Raw genomic sequence first — 27,651 nt, forward strand, 5'->3', positions numbered from 1 at the left:
CTAAATCATTTAGCCAAACCCCCCTCCCACAAACCCTCCAGCAACCCTAAGTTCGTTCTCCATATTTATGCATCTCTTCTGTTTCCTCCCCCTCTCTCTTTTTATATTACTTTTGTTTCCTTCCCTTATGGTCATCTGTTTTTTTCTCTTAAAGTCCTCATATCAGTGAAGTCATATGCTGTTTGTCTTTCTTTGACTAATTTCACTTAGCATGATACCCTCCAGTTCCCTCCACGTAGTTGCAAAGGGCAAGATTTCATTTTTTTGATTGCCAAGAAATACTCCATTCTGTGTATATATATATATATATATATATATATATATATATATATATGTTTTTATGTATATATGTATATATGTGTGTATATATATATATGTGTATATATGTGTATATATATGTGTGTATATATATGTATATATACATATGTATATATGTGTGTGTATATATATATATATAAATATACACACCACATCTTCTTTATCCATTCATGCATCGATGGACGTTTGGGCTCTTACCATACTTTGGCTATTGTTGATAGTGCTGCTATAAACATGGGGACACATGTGCCCCTTTGAAACAACAAACCTATATCCCATGGATAAATGCCTAGTAGTGCAATTGCTGGGTGGTAGGGGAATTCTATTTTTAGTTTTTTGAGGAACCTCCATACTGTTTTCCAGAGTGGCTGCACTAGCTTGCATTGCCACCAACAATGCAAAAGAGATCCTATTTCTCCGCATCCTCGCCAACATCTGTTGTTGCCTGAGTTGTTAATGTTAGCCATTCTGACAGGTGTAAGGTGGTATCTCATTGTGGTTTTGATTTGGATTTCCCTGATGATGAGTGATGTTGAGCATGTTTTCATGTGTCACTTGGCCATCTGGATGTCTTCCTTGGAGAAGTGTCAATTCATGTCTTTTGCCCATTTCTTCACTGGATTCTTTGTTTTTTGGGTGTTGAGTTTGATAAGTTCTTTATCGATTTTGGATACTAACCCTTTATCTGGTATGTCATTTGCAAATATCTTCTCCCATTCTGTTGCTTGCTTTTAGTTTTGCTGATTGTTTCCTTCGCTGTGCAGAAGCTTTTAATTTCCACGAGGTCCCAGTAGTTGATTTTTTCTTTTGTTTCCCTTGCCTCCAGAGACTTCCTGAGTAAGATGTTGCTGTGGCTAAGGCCAAAGAAGTTGTTGTCTGCTTTCTCCTCAGATTTTGATGGCTTCCTCTCTTACATTGAGGTCTTTCATCCATTTTGAGCTTATTTTTGTGTATGTGTAAGAAAGTGGTCCAGGTTCATTCTTCTGCATGTCGCTGTCCAGTTTTCCCAGCACCACATGCTGAAGAGACCATTTTTATTTTATTGGATATTCTTCCCTGCTTTGTCAAAGATGAGTTGGCCAAACGTTTGTGGGTCCTTTTCTGGGCTCTCTATTCTGTTCCATTGATCTGAGTGTCTGTTGTTGTGCCAGTACCATACTGTCTTGATGATTACAGCTTTGTAGTATAGCTTGAAGATTGGGATTGTGATGCCTCCTGCTTTGATTTTCTTTCTCAAGATTGCTTTGGCTATTCGGGGTCTTTTCTGGTTCCATACAAATTTTAGGATTATTTGTTCTAGCTCTGTGAAGAATGCTGGTGTTACTTTGATAGGCATTGCATTGAATATGTAGATTGCTTTGGGTAGTTTCGACGTTTGAACAATATTTGTTCTTCCTATCCAGGAGCATGGAATCTTTTTCCATGTTTTTGTGTCTTCTTCAATTTCTTTCCTTAGCTTTCTATAATTTTCAGCATATAGATTTTTCACCTCTTTGGTGAGATTTATTCCTAGGTATTTTATGGTTTTTGGTGCAACTGTAAATGGGATTGATTCCTTGATTTCTCTTTCTGTCGCTTCATTGTTGGTGTATAAGAATGCAACCGATTTCTGTGCGTTGATTTTATGTCCTGCAACTTTGCTGAATTCATGAATCAATTCTAGCAGTTTTTTCGTAGAATCTTTTGGGTTTTCCATATAGAGTATCATGTCATCTGTGAAGAGTGAAAGTTTGACCTCCTCCTGACCGATTTGGATGCCTTTTATTTCTTTGCGTTGTCTGATTGCAGAGGCTAAGACTTCCAATAATACGTTGAATAACAGTGGTGAGAGTGGACATCCCTGTCTTGCTCCTGACCTTAGGGGCAAAGCTGTCAGTTTTTCCCCATTGAGGATGATCTTAGCGTTGGGTCATTCATATATGGCTTTTATGATCTCGATCCTTCTATAGATCGTAATCCTTATGATTACGATCCTTCTATTCCTACTTTCTTGAGCATTTTTATCAAGAAAGGATGCTGTATTTTGTCAAATGCTTTGTCTGCATCTATTGAGAGGATCATATGGTTCTTGTGTTTTCTTTTCTTGATGTGATGAATCACATTAATTATTTTGGGGATATTAAACCAGCCCTGCATCCCAGGGATAATTCCCACTTGGTCATGGTGAATAATTTTTTAACTGTATTGTTGGGTCTGGTTGGCTAATATTTGGTGAGGATTTTTGCATCCATGTTTATCAGGGAAATCGGTTGATAGTTCTTTTTAGTGGGGTCTCTGTCTGGTTTTGGAATCAAGGTAATGCTGGCTTCCATAGAAAGAGTTTGGAAGCTTTCCTTCCATTTCTATTTTTTGGAACACCTTCAAGAGAATAGGTGTTAACTCTTCCTTAAATGATTGGTAGAATTCCCCTGGAAAGCCCTCTGGCCCTGGACCCTTCTTTTTTTTTTTTTTTGGCAGATTTTTGATTACTAATTCAATTTCCATACTGGTTATGGGTCTGTTCAAATTTTCTATTTCTTCCTGTTTCAGTTTGGTAGTGTTTATGTTTCTAGGAATTTGTCCATTTCTTCCAGATTGCCCATTTTATTGGCATATAATTGCTCAAATATTTTCTTATTATTGTTTTTATTTCTGCTGTGTTGGTTCTGATCTCTCCTCTTTCATTCTTGATTTGATGTATTTAGGTTCTTTCCTTTTTCTTCTTGATCAAACTGGTTGGTCGTTTGTCAATTTTGTTAATTCTTTCAAAGAACCAGCTTCTGGTTTCATTGATCTGTTCTACTGTTTTCTGGGTTCGATAGCATTAATTTCTGCTTTAATTTTTATTTTTTCCTGTTGTCTGCTGGTTTTGGGTTGTATTTGCTGTTCTTTTTCCAGCTCCTTAAGGCATTAGGTTAGGTTGTGTATCTGAGACCTTTCTTCCCTCTTTAGGAAGGTCTGGATTGCTATATACTTTCCTCTTATGACCGCCTTTGCTGGGTCCCAGAGGTTTTGGGTTGTGGTGTTATCATTTTCATTGGCTTCCATCTACTTTTTAATTTCCTCTTTAACTTCTTGGTTAACCCATTCGTTCTTTAGTAGGATGTTCTTCAGTCTCCAAGTATTTGTTACCTTTCCAAATTTTTCCTTGTGGTTGATTTCGAGTTTCATAGCGTTGTGGTCTGAAAATATGCACGGTATGATCTTGATCTTTTTGTACTTACTTAGGGCTGATTTTTGTCCCAGTATATGGTCTATTCTGGAGAACGTTCCATGTGCACTGGAGAAGAATGTATATTCTGCTGCTTTAGGATGAAATGTGCTGAATATATCTGTGAAGTCCATCTGGTCTGGTGTGTCATTCAAAGTCATTGTTTCCTTGTTGAATTTTTATTTAGATGATCTGTCCATTGCTGTGAGTGGGGTGTTGAAGTCTCCTACTATTATGTTATTACAATCGATGGGTTTTTTGTTGTTTGTTTGTGATTAGTTGATTTATATGTTTGGGTGCTCTCACATTTGGCGCATAAATGTTTACAATTGTTAGGTCTTCTTGGTGGATAGACCCCTTGATTATGATATAATGCCCTTCTGCATCTCTTGATACAGTCTTTTTTTAAGGTCTAGATTGTCTGATATAAGTATGACTACTCAGGCTATCTTTTGTTGACCATTAGCATGATAGATGGTTCTCCATCCCCTTATTTTCAATCTGAAGGTGTCTTTCGGTCTAAAGTGGGTCTCTTGTAAACAGCATATAGGTGGATCTTGTTTTCTTATCCATTCTGTTACCCTATGTCTTTTGATTGGAGCATTGAGTCCACTGACATTTAGAATGAGTACTGAAAGATATGAATTCATTGCATTATGATGCTTGTCTGTTGGAGTTTCTGGTGGTGTTCTCTGGTCTTTTCTAGTCTGTGTTACTTTTGCTATATATATATGTATATATTTTTTTTTCATCTTTTCTCCCCTCAGAGAGTCCCCCTTAAAATTTTTTGCACGGCTGATTTAGTGGTCATGAACTCCTTTAATTTTTGTTTGTCTGGGAAACCTTTAATCTCTACTTCTCTTTTGAATGACAGCCTTGCTAGATAAAGAATTCTTGGCTGCATGTTTTTCTGATTCAGCACATTGAATATATCCCGCAACTCCTTTCTGGCATGCCACGTTTCTGTGGATAGGTCTATTGCGAGCCTGATCTGTCTTCCCTTGTAGGTTAGGGACTTTTTTTCCCTTGCTGCTTTCATGATTCTTTCCTTGTCTGAGAATTTTGTGAATTTGACTGTGATATGTCTTGTTGATGGTTGGTTTTTGTTGAATCTAAAGGGGGTCCTCTGTGCTTCCGGGATTTTGATGTGTGTGTCTTTCCCCGAGTTAGGAAAGTTTTCAGCTATGATTTGCTCACATAACCCTTCTAGCCCTATTTCTCTCTCTTCCTCTTCTGGGACCCCTATGATTCTGATGTTGTTCCTTTGTAATGAGTCACTGATTTCTCTAACTCTTAAATTGTGCTCTTGCCTGCATCTCCCTCTTTTTTTCTGCTTCATTATTCTCTATAAGTTTGTCCTCTATATCACTGATTCTCTGTTCTGCCTCATCCATCCTTCCCACTGCAGCATCCATCCATGAATGCAGCTCAGTTATAGGATTTTTAATTTCATTCTGGCTATTTGTTACTTCTTTTATCTCTGCAGAAAGGGATTCTAACCTATTTTCTACTCCAGCTCATATTTTTATTATCATGATTCTAAATTCTGTTTCAGACATCTTGCTCGTATATGTGTTGGTTAAATCCCTGGTTGTCGTTTCTTCCTGCTCTTTCTTTTGAGGTGAATTCCTTCGTTTTGTCATTTTGAAGGGAGAAAAGGAATTAATGAGGCAGAAAAATTGAAATTAGAAAATATAATTAAAAAATATTAAAATTAAAAATTAAAAACACACACACACTCTGAAATCCAATAGATGATGCTAGATCCTAGGTGTGTTTTTCTGTAGGTGTTGAAAGTGGTTTGACAGATTAGAGAAAAAAAGGGGGCAGGTAAAGGAAATCATTTGAGAACTTGAAAAAATGAATACAGTGAAATGGACTAAAATGAGATGATGGGGGTAAAATAGAATTTGAAAAAAATTACACAAAAGAAAAGAATATAGTAGAAAAAAATTAAAGAAAAATATTTTTAATAAAAATTAAAAATAAATATGAATTTTTCCTCTTCTGTATTTAAGAAAAAAGGAAATGAAAAAGAGAATAAAAAAGAAAAAAGAAAGAAATCGCTTGAAAATTTGAAGTGAATACACTGTAGTAGACTAAAATAAAATGATGGAAGTAAAATAGAATTTGAAAAATATTACATAAAAGCCAAAAATATAGTAATAAAATTAAGTAAAAATATTTTTAATAGAAATTGATAGTAAAAATGAAGTTTTTTCTCTTTCTGCATTCAATAAAAAGAAAAGAAATGAAAAAGCGAAAAAAAGAAAAGGAAAGAAAAAAAGGAAATTGTTTCAAAATCTGAAAAGGTGAATACACTGAAGTAGATTAAATAAAATGATGGAAGTATCATAGAATTTGAAAAAATTTACACAAAAGTAAAAAGTATAATAATAAAAATTAAAGAAAAGTATTTTAATAAAAATTGAAAATAAAAATGATTTTTTTCTCTTTGTGTATTCAAGAAAAAGGAAAAAATTGTAAAGGAGAAAACGAAAAAGAAAAAAATAAAGAAAGCAAATAGAACAGATGAACCTGATAACAGATTGAAGTAGGACTGAAATTGCTTCGTTTTCCCCTAGAAGTCAGTCTATGTAGCTCTTTGTAGTCCATAAACTAAGCCGGCGGTGAGACTTGTGTTCCTGAAAAGCAAAGTTGGCCCAGTTGGGTGGGCCTCTGTGTAACAGCTCCGCTCTCCACTAGATGGTGCTGCTCGCCTACTGGGGTGGATTACTGGGGCACTTGTAGGTGCCTATGCGCATGTGCTAGAGTGGTGAAAATGCACCACCCAGCTACCCAGTCTGTTCTCCCCGATCAGCAGTTGAGTCCTCTGTCTTCAGCTCTCGTCCACTCTCCGCATTTTCACTGTCCGTGACCAGGCCCCAGGCAGTACCTCTCTCCCGAGTTTTGTCTCAGATGTGGCTGTTTTCACCGGCCCCTTACTTCTGAAGGACTGCCACTTTGACCTGTTCCGCCCCTCTGAGGGAGGTTCTCACCTAGCAATGGCCGAATGAGCAATGGCCAAATGTCGGCTGCACCCAGGAACGCCCGCTGGACCTTGCTGCCGCCAGTGCCCCGAGACTGCGGCCAGGTGCCAGCCTGCCCCAGAAAAAGTTCGCGAGACAGTGTAGCAGCAGCTTTTCAGGGATTATGGAAAATCACAACACACATCTGGAACCAGACTTCACCCTTAATGACCTTGCCCCAGCACCAGCGAATGTGGCCACCTTCTGGGGTCTGCTGGGACCAGGTGGCTTCAACAGTCTCTACCAAATGTCCTTCTAGCGGTGGAACTGCTTTTCCCCGTGTGGCCTGAGAACCCCCCGGACCCCGCTCTGCTCCTGGGGATTCGCCCTTCCCACCAGAGCACTGCCAGGTATGGAGCTGTGGAGTTGCAGCCTTTGCGCTCCCCTTGTTTACAGTCTTATTGGAATTTAAACCCTCTCCTTTCTCCTTTCTCCCTTTTTGTTTAGTTCCTGCGGCTTTCCAATTTTCCACTTTCTCTCCAGCTACACTTGGGGAGGGATGCTTTTCCCGTATTCTCCCCCGCTCCCCAGTTTCTGTCCTCTCTCTGCCCGCCAAAGCGTTTGCCTACGTTTCACAGCTTCTCGCTTCCCAAGTTCAGCTCTCCGCACCACGTACCTGCTGAATTCTGTGGTTCAGTTTGTGCAGATTGTTGTGTTAATCCTTCAATCAGTTTTCTAGGTGTGTAGGATGGTTTAGTGTTGTTCTGGCTGTATTTCATGGATGCTCGACACACAAAAAACTACCATGCTGTTCCGCCATCTTGGCTCCTCCCCTCTGTGGAATACTTTATATGATAAAATTTATAAGCAGAACTAGATAGTGGTGTAAATCAGTTTTATAGCATTTAATTCACTTTGGTTATACCCATATTTTGAGGAACAGCATTAAACAAAGTAGATGTCTTAAAAAATGACAAAAGGGAAGCCTTGAGGCTAATTTTGGCCACACCAACTTAAATGCATGATAAAATATGTGGAAGAAGTTTGGGAGGAAATTGATCTTTGACCTAACACAGTGGCTTGAAGCTCTTCCTTTATGACTATGGTTATTATTTAATGAGTATAGAGTTTTCAATTTGCAGGATAAAAAAAAATCTGGTTTCTCTTTCATGACAGTGTGAAAATATTTAACCCTAGAGAACTGTACATTTAAAAATAGGTGAGATGGTAACTTTTATGTTATTTGCTTTTGACCACAATAAAGAGAGACATTGGGATCTGAGGACTAACATACTAACTTCTTGATATTGTTGATTCTCCTTTCTGTATATTTTAATTGATTTTATTTTCCATATAATAGCAAAGATGACATTAAGTAGCCAAATAATGGAATACAGTATAAAATAAAAGTACAATTTTACCTCTACCCAAAATTTATAATATCCCCCCTGAAAGCCCTGTAAATAATATTTTTCATTCCATAGAATATCTTGGAAGTCATCCTTTCATTCAGACAACAAAAAAAGTATTGAGTTGTGAGCACCTGCTGCATAAAAAGCATGCTTCACCTGTATGGATGTTGCAGACATGAATCAAACAGACAATCCCTACCTACACTGAAACAAATGGAGTTCTTTTCCAAAAAGGTCATTTTGAAATATGCCTTCTTTTTGAATGCTGCCCAATTTTTCATTGGAAAGATTTATTTGATTTTATTTAACCTATCTCCTACTGTCAAATACTTTGGAGAATTCCACTTTGGGGGCTATTACAAGTAATGCTGCAATGAACACTTTATAAATATGTTTAACCACATTCGAGAATCTATTTCTATGATAAATGTATGGACATACAACTGGATACAAAAAAGTTTTGCATTTTTGCATTTACAATTTTGGAAGCCTGTGCCATAGTGTCTCCAAAATCATTTTTTATCAATTTAAACTTCTATTATCCTAAATGGAATTTCTGATCCCAGCCTCCCCACCCGTCATACCTAAACATATGTTAGAATCTCGTCATTCCATAATTACTTGTATTTTACCTATGATTGATTTGGTTGATATGCACATGTGAGGGAGTATACTTCAGTAGTAAAAAGTCATACTCTGTAGCCTTATTAGTGATAGTGTGGTTATCGGATGGGCAGCATTAGTATCACCTGGGATCTTATTAGGACTACAGACTCCTGAGCCCCAACCCTGACATACTGAATCATAATTTGTATTTTAACAAGATCCTGGTTCATCTAAATGTATATTAAATTCCAAAAAAGCGCTTATTTAGGATACCTAGTCCTAGGTTTTGATATTGTTACACTGCATAAATACTTAATGGCTGTGTGAACAAGGACATCCCAATATATCTAACAGTCTTTTTTCTTTTTTCTTTTTTTTAATGTGTTTTTTTTTTTAATTTATTTTGAGACAGAGAGAGACAGAGCATGAGCAGGGGAAGGGCAGAGGGAGAGAGGGAGACACAGAATCCAAAGCAGGCTCCAGGCTCTGAGCTGTTAGCACAGAGCCTGATGCAGGGCTTGAACTCACGAACAGTGAGATCATGACCTGAGCCGAAGTCAGACACCCAACCAACTGAGCCACTCAGGTGCCCCAAAGTCTTTCTACCTCTATGTAATGTGGATAATTGAACCATGTACTTTATTTAGTTGTGAGGCAGGATCAACAAACCAGTATTTAGAAAATATTCAGTATCTGATTACTTCTTGTTGTTGTGGATATCAGCTGCTAAGAATAATTAAAATTTAAATTGGTGAACTTTATCATCCTTTTTCATGATGACATATGGCTTTTGTGCTCTGGTATAAAAAGCGCATTCCCTTTTCAATCCTATATATAAATGAATTCAAATTTTCTTCGCATCTTCTATAGTTTTAACTCTCTAATCCTCTCATTTGTTTTGTAAATATACTTACTATGAAATTTTTTTAATGATCGTGGTTCTTCAACAATATTGGAGCTAAGTAACCATTTAGCTGGTTTGCCAGTCAGTGCACATAAGTCCTTCTTGCATGTCTCTTACTGTCATGTGTATGTGTGTGTATGTCCCCAGGCCCGTTTTAAATGATTTGAGTCAAGCCTTTAATACCCTCCTGGGGAGACTATTGCCTACTTTAATAAATCTGTCTACTATCTTTCCCCCTTTATGTGGAGCTTAAATTCTTCTTGGCTCAATTTCATTTCATTACTTTGAGCTCAACTAAGTTTTTGTTTTATCAGTCTGTTGAGAGAGTAAAAAATTGGATATGCATTTATTTATTTTTTCCATTGCCTAAACACTTTCAACACCACTGGGTATATGTGCACAAGAATGCCAAAGTCGTATAGTTCTCAGGAGCATTCTGGTCATGGCTTGTGTGAAACATTTCATCTCCAGTCAGCAGTAGGGCCTAGAGGGTACTTTGTTCATAAATGATAGGCATCTTCACTTTTTAACTTTAGGAACGTTTTCTTTAAATTTCAATAAGCATCTCAGTGTTGCTTTCTTCTTAAAAATTAATATATATGTGTAAGTTATTTGAAAGTCCCTATGGAGAATAAAGAGACTGAAACTATTATAGTAAACATCCATAGCGAAGGTAGATTAGAAAAAGAAAAGATGAATGTATTAGGAAGCCCTTCCTTATCAAAATCTTTTTTTAATCTACATATATTTTGGACTTACTTATAATTTAAGATACACACAGATATATGATTCTCATTGCTCCTCTTTTACCTGAGGAAAATAGATGTTTCCAAAGTGATTTTCAGCTTATTTCCCCAATTTACTTTCATGTGAAATCTTGATCCCTCAGTTCCCAGAGCTGGTCTACCAGGACAATTCAGCAGCTTCCACTCTTTCTGAAACAGATGATTTAATATTATAAATTATGTGAATGTATATATTGGCTCCTGAGATGCCCCACTGTCCTTCTAAGATAGGGAACAAGACATCTGAAGTTAGGAAGGCATCTTGAGTTTTCATAAATCAACCGGTGTCAGAACTGCAACTTTATGGCTTCTTTCAACACGTTCAATCCCTTTGGCTCTTTAAGAAAAGTACTCTTGTTAGAGTTCTTTCCTCATGAGATTCCACATATGCTTAGGACCTTAAAAGTCACAAGATAGTATCAACCGCATCCTAACAATGAGAAAAAGCCAGATAATCTACAAAATCATAACCTAAAGATTGACAAGTCCTTTCTAGGAGAGATAGGATGCACAGATATATTTTCCCTTTGGAAGAGTGTGGGTGGCAACCATAAAAGTGGGGAAGAAGAAAACTAAAGTTAAAACAAAACAAAACAAAACCCAAAAGATTAAAGGCCAAATATGGGCTAGTGTAAAGTTTTAGAATCCGCTCTGACTACAGACACAGTAGGGTCTCTGACCACCTGTCACCTCTTTCCACTGGCTTCCTCCGGATGCACTAGAGAAAGTGTGAGTTCAGGGAAGAAGACCTGACAGAGTTTTCCTCAGTGATGCAGGTGTATAAATAGCAATTGACTTCTGAAGCATAGTTGCAAATTATTGGACTCCTCTGTATAAACAAAAACTATCTGCCACCAGAAGGGCAGAATTTTTTTTTTTTTTTACCATCAAACTTCTCACCCTCAGTCCCTAGAAAACCTCGTGACCACTGTACTATTTGGGGGGGGGGGGCATTTAAAAATGTATGATTGAATATATACATATATATGGGAGAAGAGACCAATTTTCCATGCTTAGGAACTCAGTAGTAACTTTCTAGGGCTTCTGTAACAAAGCACCATGAACTGGATGGCTTAAAACAACACAAATTTATCCTCTCACAGTTGTAAAGGTTAGAGGTCTGAAATTAAGTTGTTGGAAGGAGCACCTCTCTATCAAGACTGTAGGGGTGGAGTTCTTGTCTTTTCCTACTTTCTGGTGGTTGCCAGCAATCCTGGCATCCCTCCAACCCCTTGCCTCCATCATCAATTTTCCTTCTTCCCTCTGTGTGTCTCTGTCTCTGTGTCCCTTTTCTTCTTGTAAAGGCACCAGTAATATTGGATTAAGGGCCAACTCTAGTATGGCCTCATCTTAACGAATTATATTTGGAATTGCCTTATTTCTGACCAGGCCATATTCTGGGGTTCTGAAAAAGACATTAGCTGCGAGGGTACACTATTCAACCCGGAACAAGTTCCAAATAATTTATGTAAATATCATGTGAAACCCTCAGGGAGGTAAAGGATAACTTTCCACTCCTTGTATGTGGGCTGCACATAGTGACTTCCTTCCAAAGAAGACAGTAGGGTATGGGGTTGGGATAGAGATGAACTGTACAACTGAGGAAATTGACAAACACCACCTCAGCTAGGTGATCAAGGTCAACATCAATAGTGATAAGTAAAGTTGACAGTATGCACCCTTGCCTGATGTGATGAAATGTCAATAAACCTCAGTGAACTTCCTCCCCCAAACCCATAACCCCAGTCTAATCATGAGGAGAATCATCAGAAAAATCCCAATTGAGGAAATCATGTAAAATACCTGAGAACTACTCTTCAAAACTGAAAAGGTCATCAAAAACAAGGCAAGTGTAAGAAACTGTCACAGCTAAGAGCTAAGGAGACATGATGACTAAGTATAATGTGATATCCTAGGAGGGGTTCCAGGCCAGAAAAAAAGGTCCTTACATAAAACTTAGGAAATCAGAATGCAGTATGAACCTTAGTTAATAATAATGTATCAGTGTTTGTTCATTTATTGTGATAAATGTACCATAGTAATGTAAGATAATAGTGGAATCTGAATCTTTAAATATTTCTTTAAATGTAAACTATTGTAAAACATTTATTTAAAAATATAAATGAAATATAAGTAAGAAAATAATAGAATAAATTAATTTGGATCAAAATTTCCTTTAATGAAGAATAATAAATTAATAAAGCTCGAGCCAGATTGATGAGGGATTAAACTGAGGACACAAATTACCACTATCAGGAATGTCATTATAGATTCCACACACTTTAAAAAAGGTAATAGATGACTATTATGAACATCTTTATATCAATATATTCAACAACTTAGATAAAAATATAAAATGATAAAAACTCTCACAAAGAGGGGCGCCTGGGTGGCGCAGTCGGTTAAGCGTCCGACTTCAGCCAGGTCACGATCTCGTGGTCTGGGAGTTCGAGCCCCGCGTCAGGCTCTGGGCTGACTGCTCAGAGCCTGGAGCCTGTTTCCGATTCTGTGTCTCCCTCTCTCTCTGCCCCTCCCCCGTTCATGCTCTGTCTCTCTCTGTCCCAAAAATAAATAAACGTTGAAAAAAAAATTAAAAAAAAAAAAAAAAACCTCTCACAAAGAGAAATAGATTACCAGGTAAGCTATATACCTATAAAATAAGTTGAATTTTTGGTTAAAATCCCATAGAGAAACCACACTCAGATATGTTAATGTTGCATTTTATTAAATATTCAAAAAAGAAATAATACCAATTATGCATAAACTTTACAGAAAACAGAAAAGGGAACATGCCACAGTCCATTCTATGAGGACAGCATTACCCTGGTTGCAAAACTAAAGACAGTAGAAGAAGAAGGTGACTGCACAATAATATCCTACATAAACTGGGATTGAATAACAAAATATTAGCAAATAAAATCAAGCAAAATAAAAGGATAATAGATTATAAACAAGTTGTTCCCAAAACTGCAAGGTTGGTTCAATATTTTAAAAAATAATCAATATGGCTAATCAATTTAGCCATATAAACTGACTAAAAGCATAAATAAATAAATAAATAAATAAATAAATAAATAAAAGACAATCTTAATAGATACAGAAAAATCATTTGACCAAATGAGATATTCTTGCCTTTTCACTGGAGTGGCTAAAATCAAAATGGCCAATAATAACATGTTCTGTCAAGAGTGTAGTGAAAATTGATTTATCATATATTGCTGGTGGGAATGCAAACTGGCCCAGCCACTTTGGAAAGCAACTTGGCACTTTTTTGTAAGGTGAAACACACCATATGACCACTGTAGGGCCCAGCAATTTCAAAAGAAGTGAAAACACAAGTCCATGCAAAGACCTCCTTGCTAATATTCATAGCAGCTCTAACTATAATTGTGAAATGAACTCAAATGTGCACATGCTTGTGAATGAATTAAGAAACTGTGGCCTACTCATAAAGTGAAATATTACTCTGTAACCAAAAGGAATAAAGAAATTACTGACACATGCAACAACGTGATGACTCCCAATAGCTTAGCACTGGTGAATGAACACTAAATATGCATATACTGTGACTCTTTATGTGACCTTCTGGTAAAGGAAGAATTGTGGAGACAGACAACAAATGAGTGCTTGTAGATATTTTGGGGCAGCAAGAGGTATTGGGTACAAGGAGGCAGGAGGAAAGTTTTGGGGCTATGAACCTATTTATATATTGTTAATGTTGGTGCTGACAAATTCTTAAAACTGTGCTCTTAAAGATAATGATTTTTATTTAGGCCTGTAACAGCTCAGTAAACCTGACTTGTAATAAAAAGTTCAGTCTATAATCCTACAGACTGCATCCAAAACACCTGGGGATCTAGGGGTGTCAGTAATTCAGACTTCTGGATCCCAAACATGCCTACTGATTAAGAATCTGAGTGTGGTTCCTGAGAAGCCACACCTTTTAAAATTACCCCTCCAAGCCCTTGCTTTGACATAAGTACAGGTATTTGTTTCATTGTTCAAGGCTTGGTATTGCCAGCTGAGCTTGTTAAAAAAAATCAATTCATCATGTCTCCCTGTGACCAGATAGTAGTTACACTTTTGCTAGTAAGTACAGAACATTATTATACAATACAGTTCTTGCGTCTGCTTTCTGGGGACAGATCCATTGATTTTGATGCGGCAAGTGATAACCATAGACTTTTTTTTTTGTATCTCATTGGCATAAACAATGGACTGGATTTGAACCTAACTATTTTTAGGGATGCAGAAAACTTCTCACTCTGTCTAGAGCTTCATAAAGATCCACTTAGAAGCATCATGGAGAAGTAAATATAGCAGTTTATTCTGTTTAGGGGTCTCAGATGAATTCAGCACATAACACCTGTGCTCAGCAGCATGCTGGTGACTTATCTGTCTGCAGGTGCAAAGCAGAGTGATAGCTTTGATGTTAAGTTTATTTATGTTACATACAGACTATGTCTAAGCTTTATTCTCTATCTGGATAATTCCCTTTCCACAGTCTTTATATCTTTTTTATACTAAAACTTCAGAATTGTGTTTCAGATTATAGTGGATAAGGAGTTATTTTTGTGAATTTTACTATCTGCATTATGGTCGATGAGGCTGAGGCACTATACATGAAAATACCCTGTCTAAGAGCATTGACTGGTATGGTGCATGGGAAATATGGATGAAAGGAGGCCCTGCTTTCATATTAATGCACATCGTAGTGGTAGAATGGGAAGCATAGTCTACAGGCAACTATCATTCTATTGTGTAACCTCAAGACCTTTTGTACAAATAGAAAATACCAGATGCCAAGGTTATAATGGGACATTCTATAATGACCATGATTTCATTAGAAAAATGGAACTGGTAGTTCTTTTCCTTTAGCATAGATCAACATCACAACTTCCATGAGAATGACAACATTAAGTGCTTATGATTTTCAATTATAGCATGATCTCATTTATGTGTGGAACCTAAAAGAGTTGGATTCATAAAAGCAGAGGTAGAATGGTGGTTTCTGGAAGCTGGGACATCAGGGAATGAAGGGTACAAAGTTTCAGTTACGCAGAATGAATAAGTTATTGGATCTAATGTACAGCATGATGACAATAGTTAATTTACACTCTACTATACACTTGAAATTTTCTAAGAAAGTAGACCTGAAGTGTTCTCACTACAAAAACTAAAACTAATAACTGCGCAAGGTGATGAACAGGTTAATTGGCTAGTTCGTGTTGACCATTTCACAATGTATACCTTTATCAAAACATTGCATCGTTCACATTAAGTTGCATTTTTATTTGCCAGTTGTATCTCTAAGCTAGAAAAATAAAATTATAGTTATAAATGTTTACATGCCATGAGATATTGTCTAATATAAATTGGAAATATCATTTGAAATAGTGTCGAGCCAAACATTACAAAATTTTAGCAGTCATAGTAATACCCAAACAGATTTGAGACATCTTTATAACATGTTTTACTATAACTTTAACCTGATTTATTGTTATATCCATAATGTATTTTGCAAACCTTATATAAGGTAATGGGTAAAGAGCTGCAAGACAACAAATATGTCAAGTTAATCTCAGGTAATTTTCCAGTGGACAGCAATTGTGTTTTGACCAAAACAGATGGGCATCCTATTACATTCTAGCAAATGTCAGCCTTACTTGACAAAAGCAACATTCGGCTTGATAAGAAGCCCACATTTCTTCTTGTTCCTAGTCTTCGCTGTCTTTCACTTTCGTGCCTTGGGCTTCACAGAAGGTGTAGAATTTAAGCCCATGTGCCTATGCTCTCTGCTCCACAACTCATGATTACTGACAGTTGTGTGGACACCTGACTTAAAATAGCATCTTCTTAATCACTTGCAGATAGATAAATAGCAGAGGCACAGACATGAATCTTCCAATACAATGTCATGCTTGAAGAAATAGCATTTAGAGTTGCCCTTAGCAACCAAGCTACTTTATTTTCCTCCTTCCAGGTACAAGCTATTTATCTGGTAAAGAAGAAGTTTCCTATTTTTCAGGTGCCTTCCCCCTTTGAGTTCACATACTTTTTCTTACAGACCTTGTGATCACTCACTATTCCCCTAAGGTTCACCTAGCATCAGCCTCTGTCAATAGAAAGACTATAATACATTATTGTAAGTTTAATAATATTTCTCACTTTTTTATTATTTTTGCCACTGTTATATTCTTACCAGAAATATTCTATGGTATTTATCGAATAGGTTTTCAACATGTGTTTATAAGGGTGGATGGCTACCTAACAAATCTAATAATTGACAAAGAAAAACAAAACCTGAGCTTTGCAAGTAAATGTGAAAATAAAGTTTTGTTTGTTTCAAAAGTAAATGACTCTGTTGATTCCAGGTTAAGTATTTATTTGTTTTATTATACTGATCACTACACCAGTTTTTGCCTTGCTAACTATCTTCCAAAATATTTGTAACAATAATAATGCATTATGCAAGTAGATATGTACAAAGTAGGTTTAATATGGAATTATGATAACCTATCACCAAACTGCATTTTGTTAGGCACAAGACTTCTAAGAAATGTTATCAGAGATGAATAACACCTGACATCTAATGTCAGGACAGACTTCTCATATCATCTTCCTTGTATTTACATTTACAATATCCCAGCTTCATTACTGAAAGATCCTACGCCCCTTTTCCTCTTGGGGAATAGATAATTATACAATAATAATATGTTGTTCAAGTGTTAAAAATGTTATTAATAAGGAGTTCCTGGGTGACTCAGTTGGTTAAGCGTTGGACTTGGCTCAGGTCATGATCTCACAGTTCATGAGTTGAAGCCCCACATCAGTCCATTGGGCTCTGTGCTGACAGCTTGGACAGAGCCTGGAGCCTGCGTCAGATTCTGTTTCCCTCTCTCTCTGCCTCTCGCCCCCCTCAAAAATAAATACACATTAAAAAATTAAAATGTGTTATTCATAAAAATTTCAATTATCTGTACTTTAATGTAGTCATGCTGAACATTCTCTGAAGTTGGAGTCTTTCATCATTATTGAGCTTTCAGTCTGCAAACCTTCATTCTTCTTACCTTTCCAAAATGCAACATCCAAAATAATCTTCCTAAATTTATAGCAGGATAATTTTATTTCCATTTTTTTTATTCACCAATGTGTGCTAGCAGCAAGGACGACAGTGGACATAAAACAGTGTATAGCAACCAGTATCTTCATTGTCTCAAAATGTGTTATTCATGAACCAAACGTTTAGACATCTAATCCAATCACTGACATACTTAAAAACAAAACTAACAAGGGCACCTCTCTAAAATGCCTTTTTCAAGGTCTATAATGTAAGGTTGCCATGTAAGTGAAATTATCCTAAAAGAGGTTTCATTGCTTCTAATATCTCATGTAAAAATACCCACTATCAAAGATTTAAATCATGTTAGAGGATAAAATTATCTCCTGGGTCAAATTTTTCTTAATAGCTTATGCATATGCTGCTTGCTGCAAAGATTTTAGAGATGTTATGAGAGTATAGGAATGTGTGAAATATCCTAGGTCTTAAAATTATCAATAGGTATAGTACTGCATCTAAGTACATAGTAATTCACATAGAATGATTTAGTCAGTGGCGAGAGTGAACATTCTTAACCAAAAAAGCTTCACATTTTTACCTAAAAGACCGAAGCCTTATGTATTCACAATTGTTTTAGATTCACTTGGGAACTGAGTGTATATGGCAACACTGTTAGATTTCTTTTAAAGAAGAGAAAAGGAGGGTTAATAATTTTGTGGGTTCAGAATTAAAAATAAGATATATAGTCAATGAAAATGAAAATTTAGTATACAATTGCAATACTTATTTGTATGTAACTTACAATATATAAAGTATTCTCAAAGGTATGATTTTTATTATGAAAACACAATAAGCTCTTTTTTTGAGATTCTAAATTTATACATAAGGATGCCATGTCACTGATAGATTAAATAATTTTTTCCTGATTTGCAGAACTAGAAAGTAGAATGACCATGTTAAACCCCAGTTATTCTAATTTCAAAACCAAAGGATTAATTTTTATTTTATTTTTCTATTTAAAATGATTTTGGTAATATGATTCTCTGAGTGGAAGAACTCGAGGCAACTTTATTGGAACAGAATTTACATTAAAAACTTCCCCAACTAGAGTTATTATGAATTCATTCATTTGCACATTGAGATTTTATGTACACTTTTATCTCAACAGAGGATTCAGTAGCTTAAAAAATTTTAAAAGCACATTATATGTATATAAAGTGTAAAAATCTTTGCATATATTACTGAAATATTTACATGTTTATCTTCTGGTGTTGTAACCAAATACTGGCTACGGTTATCTTAAAACAATTTGTTCTCTAATATTCCTTTAATAATATGAGCACAATTAGACTTGAACAAAGGAATATCTAGACTTAGCATAGTAATATAGTACTGTTCACTGGTTTCATTACTCAGAGTAAAAACAATTCAAATCTGTAGGCTTGGTTGTTCAATAGTAAGCAGACAATACTTAGTTGTCATTGTTGTCTTTAATTATTGTCTTTCTTATTACTTTCTCAAAAATGACAACATGATGTCAGCTAAAATAACTTACCTTGTTGTTGGTCCTAAAAACATGAACAAATGTTTTTGTAACCTTCTATTTGAAATGGAAATACCACTATACATTTGTGATTAATTTTCCTTTTAAAACATCTTACCTGTGTCTATCTAGGGAAAAAAAAAAAAAAACAAAACAGTAAATGAACCCTTCTCATCCCTCATTACCCAAATTATGGTTTCTAAATCTCATTTCCAAAAAACAAACAAACAAACAACTAGTGCTCTAGTGCTCTTTGTATAGTGGTTAAAATCAGGTGGTTAAATGTAGGGCAGGGAATATATAAGATGATGCTGTGACACCTTTAGGGCCACCAGGACAAGAGAGATATAAAACCTCAAGGTTTAGGATGCATAAAGGATGCATAGGATGCACACGCCAATTGGAAGAAGCTCCTACTTTCCTAATATGATATAATTTAACCAAAAAGAACAATAATTATTAATTATAACACTTCACATATGTATAAATGCAAGAGAAAATAAAAATGGTTTAAAAACAACTAACCCATCCATCAATATTTGAGATTATTTGCAGCACAAACTAGATAGTCTAGAATTTTTTTAATACCCAAAAGAGGGCTTTCTGCCCAGAGGAGGCAAAGGTACAACTGTTTTCAGGCATCCTGAATCCAGGTTCATCCAGACACCAGCCACGTCCACTATGAGGCCTAAATTTGATCCCAATGAGATCAAAGCCATACAGCTGAGGTGCGTCAGTGGGAAGGTTGGTGCCATGTTTCCCCTGACCCTGGAGATAGGCCCCTGGGTCTGTCTCCAAAAAAGGTTGGTGATGACATTGCCAAGACAACCAGTGATTGGAAAAGTCTGAGGATTACAGTGAAGCTGACCATTCAGAACAGACAGGCCCAGATTGAAGTGGTATCTTCTGCTTCTATTCTGATTATCAAAGCCCTCAAGGAAATGCCAAGAGACAGAAAGAAGCAGAAAAACATTAAGCACAGTGGAAATATCACTTTGGATGATATTGTCAGCATTATCTGACAGGTGTGGTACCCATCTTTAACTAGAGAACTCTCTGGAACCATTAAAGAGATCCTGGGGACTGCCCTATCTTTGGGCTGCAGTGTTGATGGCTGACACCCTCATGGTACCATAGATGACATCAGTAGTTGTCATTGTTGCCTTTAATTATTGTCTTTCTTATTAATTTCTCAAGAATGGCAACAATGAGATGCTAACAAAAATAACTTGTACTTGGTCAGTGGAGTGCTCAGCTGGTTCAGAACTACAAAGGGAAATGTTTCAGTAAGGATAATTTGACAACCAAAATATAAACGAACAAACAAACAAACAGCTCCCCCCAAATAAATACATTTTCTAAATTAAAGGGAAAAGTCAAGTATTTATCCTGACATTCTTACGTTAACTATATTTGAAATAATCATATAGGTGATGATCATTCATGTAGAAATTTGGGATTAAAAATTAACTATTTTGGAGCACCTGGGTAGTTCAGTCAGTTGAGCATCCAACTCTTGATTTTGGCTCAGGCCATGATCTCAGGGTTCATGGGATCAAGTCCCATGTCTGGCTCTGTGCTGACAGCTTGGATCCTGCTTGGGATTCTCTCTCTCCCTTTCTCTGCTCCTCCCCTGCTCTCTCTCTCTCTCTCTCTCTCTCTCTCTCTCTTTCACTCTTTCTCTCTCTCTCAAAATAAAATAAACATTAAAAGGAAGAAATTAATCATTTTGTAATTCCTAAGGAAATAATTGATTCATGTAAAAATAATCTATATCCTAAAATTTTAGTTGAAAGTTTGATGTAATTTTTTAATGGAGTGTTCAAAGTAACACCTGCACCCAGAAAACCCTACAATTCCCAATGTCATTTAAAAAGAAATTTTATAAATTTTTTTTTTCAACGTTTATTTATTTTTGGGACAGAGAGAGACAGAGCATGAACGGGGGAGGAGCAGAGAGAGAGGGAGACACAGAATCGGAAACAGGCTCCAGGCTCTGAGCCATCAGCCCAGAGCCTGATGCGGGGCTTGAACTCACGGACCGCGAGATCGTGACCTGGCTGAAGTCGGACGCTTAACCGACTGCGCCACCCAGGCGCCCCAAAAAGAAATTTTAACAACTAATAATTTATACTGAAATTCCATTTTGAAAATAGATTTTTCAAAGTTTATACATACAAATTATAAAATTTGGGGGGAGTGAATTCTGCAAAGCCATTATAGACTTACCTGATGAGTATTTGGTAAAACATATTTCTCCGTAACACTTGAGAAGTTATATCACTTTTTGAAAAACCACTTTTTATTATGGAATAATGATTTCTTTTTACCCCCCAAATATGCCAAATACAATCTCTATAAGCAGTGTCATTTTCACATTATGGTTTCAAGCAGTTACACTCCTCCATTTACTCAACACAACAAGATGACAAGATAAATGACTAAGACACATAAATATTATAATGAAAAGACAAAGCGATGTCTTTTTATACAATATATAATTGTCTTTTTAAATTAAAAAGTCAGAAAATAATTGTAGTATATGTAAATTATGAGTAGAAATATCTAGGAATTACAAAGATAGCTGGAAAAATCATGGAAAAGACAAGTAATTCAAAAGAATACTGAGTACAATATATAAACAAACACTTCTCCAAAGAAGAAATATAATTCAATGATAAATATTTTTAAAATATTTAACTTAATTAACAATCTAGGCAATAGAATTTAAAACAATATGGAGATTGTTTTGAGCACTGTGTATTATATGTTAAGTGATGAATCACTCATGACACCAATAGTACATGATATGTTGACTAGATTTTAAATAAATATTTGAAAAAAAAGTATGGAGATATAGTTGTTCATTCAATAGATCTTTAAAAGTAAAAATGTGCTTATATCTTATTTAATATTGTTGAGGGAGTTTAAAATGGGCACTTTTATGTACTTGACTAGAATATAAGGAATTATATTTGAAAAAACATTTTAACTATCTATTAAAATTTTTAAATGGTCAGATTTTTTTGTTCTTGCAGTTCTACCTGTTGGAAAATTATATATATTTTTACTTATGTTCATCACAATATAGGTACAAAAATAATCAATGTAGTATGTTTGGACAGCAAAAAATGAGGAAACATTCTCATTGTGTAAAAGGGGTCATATGAGCATGGGAAGAAGCACCTGGTTAGATTTGAGAGTAAGATTGTTCAGGATAAGGAAAGGCTTCTTTCCCAAATAAACATTAACTGAGTTTTTTTTTTTTTTTCAATTTTAAAGATAGAGAAAAGGTAGACGCAAATGTAATGTCAATCTCTCTCCATTGAAAATATACAACAATGATTCTAGCCTCTTTCACACCTAAATGAGGTTTACCTCATTAAGAGAAGTGATTTTAATGGGAGTGTGTCATAAGCCTCTGACTTTGGGCAGAATATATGCTAAAAATAACTACTATTGATGAAGTGTTAAATTATTTTTAATACTTGTAAAAGGTTGATATTGTGTTCTTAAATTCTCTTAAGCCACAACCTTAATTTTATTTTTTCACTTATGACAGGTATTAAGTTTATAAAGTTTACAACCCAAGTTCATTATTTATGCTGCATTGTTACTTTCCTTCCTCATTCTTCTTTAAGTATTAAATTGATTGCCTGGGTATGCTCCTTCTTTTTCCAAAGATTATCTTTGGGGAAGTGCAGAGGTATTCCCTGTTCAGAAATTAAATTGACTAGTTAGACAAAATTCTGAGAAATAGATGATATAAACCAATCACATCTTCACAGCTACTTTATTATTTTGTATATAACTTCTTTTCACTGCTTTTACGACTAATATGCTCAGTGGTGTAGAAAACATTTGCTCAAGCTTCTCATAGAAGTCTGCCACTTGCCTATTTGTTACAGACCTGGTCTTCAGTAGGAGGCAAGACAGTTTCCCATTATTGTACTCTGTAGAGACTACATTTTTTTCCATGAACCTGGTGAAATGTTTTCCTTAGCTGCTAATGAATTACTCATGCTCTGGTCTTTGTTTCCCAAAGGGTAATTTGAGGAGGGCATGTGAGAACACAATTCTTTCTTCATTACTTTATTCTTTCATGGAGTAAATGTGAGAGTTGAAAGGGCAAAGTGAAGTTTGCAGATTTGAGAGGCAGAAAATGACTTAAAATCCAAGACATGCTTATTTTATTTATTTATTATTTTTTTATTTTATTATTATTTTTTTTTAACATTTATTTATTTTTGGGACAGAGAGAGACAGAGCATGAACGGGCGAGGGGCAGAGAGAGAGGGAGACACAGAATCGGAAACAGGCTCCAGGCTCTGAGCCATCAGCCCAGAGCCTGACGCTGGGCTCGAACTCACAGACCGCGAAATCGTGACCTGGCTGAAGTCGGACGCTTAACCGACTGCGCCACCCAGGCGCCCCGACATGCTTATTTTAAATGTGTGATCCTGGTCAGTTTAGCCAGCTTCTCTGAACTGTTTTCTCCCGTTCATAAATAGGGATAACATTCCCTGATTTATGAAGCTGGGCTGTTGCCAATTTAAAATAAAAGAATCTATTTAACCTGTCAAATCACTTAAAGATCACATATTCAAATATTTCTAATTTATACATCCTAGTGCAGATAGTGAAAAAATAAGCGGCTTGAGCCTTTTTCAGATACGTTTCTTAATCTTTAAAATGTTCTAATGAACCGAATGTGTAGGTTACTGAGGGATTAAATAAACTAATAAATACAAATTAATAGTAATAGTAATTACTCTTACTATTACTAAATTACTCTTACTATTACTAAATTACTAAATAACTATTACTAAATTACTCTTACTAAAAAAACCTCTCAATAATATATGATCAATAAATGTTAACACTTTTGCTTATTAAACAAATATTTATAGGATGCCTTATAAATGAAATGCAATGAGCTAGGTTCCATGGGGGGAGTCGGGAGACTGACATAGGTTTTCCCTTTACATATTTGTAAAAGAGTTAAAGTTATAAAAAAAGTAACAACAGCAACACTGCATAAAAATTAAATACATTGTCTCAATAATCAAACCAAGCAGGTTTGAATTGCTTAAAAACTCTGTGGATTGGTTTTCCAATCTTTAAAATTAGATTAACAATAATACCTATATGATAGGCTAGTTTTGACAAATTAATATTTGTAAAGCACTTAGAATAGTGTTTGGCACATTGTAAAGGTAAAGTGATTTATAAGTTAAAAAATAAAACACATAGTAGGAAATAATATACGTAATTTGGTTACAAAGATGTAGCTGGATGACCCAGGGAAGTCATGTAACATTTCACAGAGGAGGTTAATTTGACCTAGGCCCCAACTGCTAGGGAAGAGGTGAGTGAGTGGAACATTAAAAAAGAGAGTGCCATGTGTGAAAGAAAATGAAAAGGAACAGATTTGGAAATCCAAGAGTTTCCAAAAGGAACAATATGTCTTTTCTTTGGCTGGAGTGACCAATTTTAAAAGATAAGGGAGGAAAAGAAAAGATTGAAAAGCTGAGTTAGAAAAGAGATCCTAGAAGCTGTTGAATGCCTTTATCTTCCTGGCAATGGGAAGTAGAAGATAATTAATCTAGCAGCACAGTGTAGTATAAAGGCATAAAGGTTGTAGGGGAAAGACCAGTTTTGCGGGATTGCAGCAAACTGGGGCAAACACAGGAAGTAAATGAAAAAGTAAATATAAAATATTGCAGATGTGAAGCCAATAGAGTTTTGCAAGTGATAAAGGAGAGAGAGAATTCAAAAATGATTCTAATGTTTTTAGACTATGAGTGGGAATAGGGTTCTATTACCATAGGAACAGTAGATAGATGGCTAATATTTCTGATTTGACTCCGCAGTGGTATTTTCCTGTTTTTTTTTTCTTCAAATTTTAGTTCTCTATAAATACCAGTAAGAGAATATTTTTCATTGTGATACACCTACTCATTGGAGAAAATGCACCCACATATAGACACACCTCTACTGCCATTGCCATCATAATCACTGTTTTCTAAAAGAACTGGAGAACACTCTAAAAAGTATTGAAATTTCTAAATCAACAACAAAATGGCATTTTGAATAATAAAAATAAAAATATTGTTTCTTTCCCTCTTTTCTTTCCTATTTTTCCCTTTACCATTCTAAGCAATTCAGTCCCAGAACTATGGAGTGACTCAAGGTGCCAAGGGCATGCAGACTTATGGTCTGAGCTGGGAAGGCACAGAGGGCTAGAGATGATTACCAGAGCTGAGTGACAGAACCTGACCAGTATGAGAGATTACAAAATTTGATACAGTTAAAGGGGATCTTCTTCTGGCCAAAGAAATAATATTAAATGATTTTAACTCATTGAATAAAATAACACTCATGAGCCCATTTTGATATAAATAAACAAATAGAATAGATCAAAAGTTCAATGGGGAACTTGGCTATTTACATTGTTTCATTATACCTGTCTACAAAATAGCTGTCGATTGTAAAAGAGAAGATGAGAAACTCTACAATGGAGAATTCTGTTGGATACCTCCTTAATCAACCAATCAAAGTGATCATCATCAATATAAGAAAAAAATAAAAACCACATGCCACCTAATAGGGCACTAAGAAAATGTGGCATAGCTTCTGTGATATTCCTGGAAAAGATAATCATGTATAGATGATCATGAGGTAGCATCAGGCAAACTCAGATTGAGAAACATTCTACAAAATGATTTTCTTATTCTTCGAAAGTTTTAAGATCATGTAATTCAAGGAAACACCGAGAACTATTCTAGTTGGAGGGAAACTACAGTCATGACAAGTGAATGCCATGAATGGTTCTGAACCTGATCAGTTTGCTGCAAAGAACAATATAAGGATAATTGACAAAATTTGAGTGGGATTTAAGGATGAAATGGATATGGTGTATCAATGTTAATTATCAATTATCAGATTTTGACTTTTGTATTGTGGTTATGTGAGATCCATGTACATGATTACAGGAGATACATATTTAAGAATTTGGGGGTGATAGGGCATCAGCTTAGCAATATACTCTCAAAATTTTAAGAAAAAATATTTGTGTTTTACTTATTACTTTTCTATAATTTCAAAATTGTTCAAAAACCAACTATTAAAAATGAATAGCTTTTCCACATATTGCCTTAATAGGAGGTATTGAATAATTACTTTACTTTTTTAAAATTCCTTATTACCCTTTTAGAATATATTTTCATTCATTGCCAAGTATATACATATATATTTCTATGTTTTACTGAATACTGTATATATTTTATGATAACTTATTCTTATACATAATCTACTGTACACATATGTAATATTTCTATAAATACAGCCACGTAGATATTTTCAAAAAAACTTTCAAATTCACAGTGTTATCAAGCCCTAAATTTTCTATGATTCACTGGAGAGGAGTAATATAATTCTCCGTCAGAGAGGGGAATATATGCTCAAAGAGGAAAGTGATAATAATAGCTTGTGTGTACAACCAAATGGTACCTTTATTTTGTGCATCTATGAAATTATGGAACCTCAAATTTAAAAGGACCTCCAAGAGTCTTTAATATTCTATTAAGCTTAAATAGCCAAGCACTACTTTCCTCAGGGTAAATAAATCCTTTATGGAACCCCAATACATAAAATTGTTAACATCAATATGCTCTACCTAAAACATAAATGCAGGCCCCAGAGCACCTCTGCTTGGCTTTTCCTTCATTCCCCCAGAGGTCGCTTTGCAACCAGAAAAGAGTCCCTACAAATTCATAGACTACAGTTTGAAAACCATTTTCTATAGCATTTCATATTTAATGTATGAATCCTCTTTCAGCATATCCAGGACATAATTCTATATTTCCCAGCTTTATTTTTTATAGTTCCAGTAAAAAGAGCTCACTAATTCCTAAGACAGTTCATTCCCATTTAGACAGTACAAAATATCTGTCACTTAAAAGACAAAAATAACTAGAGAAGCCACCTTTGTGATAAAAATAACCATGTTATTTTCTATTGTCTATAATTAGAGGAGTAACAAGAGCCAAAAAGAGACATAGCACAAAATGAGCCAAGTCTAAGGTCAATAATAAATCTTATTTTTAATTCCAAATGCATTTCCTATGCATTGTAATTTATGGCTAAAATTTGAAAATATGTATATATTACAAAATATGATGTATATTCCTAAATAACTGCAGTTTATTAAAGTTTCAATTAATGCTAATAAATAGTTTTATTAACAGTTAACTTGTTCATATTTAATATTCTATAAATTTTTTGTTCAACTTTGTAACGATGGAATTGTTAATTATCAATTGCCGTTTATTGTGTATTTATTTAGTGACAGGTCCTAATCCACGTGAGTGGGATGCACCACAGAGGATAAAGCAAACAGAGTCCCTGGCAGCATGAAGATTAAAGACCAAAAGTGAGGAACTACTGAAAGCAGATATATTACTAAACACATAATATGAATTACAATTTAGTAAACTTAGAGATAGATATTATACATGGATTTAGTTATTTTCCATCTTTTAATTTCTTCATTATAATGATATCACCACAATATGGGTTTTCATGATAGACGTTATAAGGTTAATACTAATGTTTTTATATAGGGTATCTTTGAGAAGGTACCAATATAAACATCTACATTTGCGTTTTCACATTTATCATTCATGCTTATTTTTAATAATTGTAGCAGAAGATTAATACTGTTCTTCAGCATGTCAATTAAACATGCTAAGGCAAATTCCAAAGCAATTCATTACATGCTGGGCCTACTTATCTGAATAACCAATGCAGACTGTTGAAAAACAAGAGAAAATAAGTAGCCTATAATATATATTCCAAACCAT

At 35.3% G+C, this 27,651-nt stretch overlaps 1 long non-coding RNA gene and 1 pseudogene across 3 annotated transcripts in view; both read left to right on the forward strand.

The window, feature by feature from the left end:
* Window positions 1-27,300, forward strand: part of LOC147584669 (uncharacterized) — a 249,630-nt gene extending 222,330 nt beyond the window's left edge. For all 3 annotated transcript variants that reach the window (XR_015255728.1, XR_015255727.1, XR_015255729.1), the window contains exon 4: window positions 27,135-27,300. This is a non-coding gene — a long non-coding RNA (uncharacterized LOC147584669). The remainder of the gene's footprint in view (window positions 1-27,134) is intronic.
* LOC112860762 (large ribosomal subunit protein uL11 pseudogene) lies at window positions 19,454-20,055 on the forward strand (annotated as a pseudogene).
* Window positions 27,301-27,651: the final 351 nt, after the last annotated feature.

Source organism: Puma concolor, chromosome A1 (assembly GCF_028749965.1).
Source record: "Puma concolor isolate L17-30 chromosome A1, mPumCon1.1.hap2, whole genome shotgun sequence".
Lineage (NCBI taxonomy): Eukaryota > Metazoa > Chordata > Mammalia > Carnivora > Felidae > Puma > Puma concolor.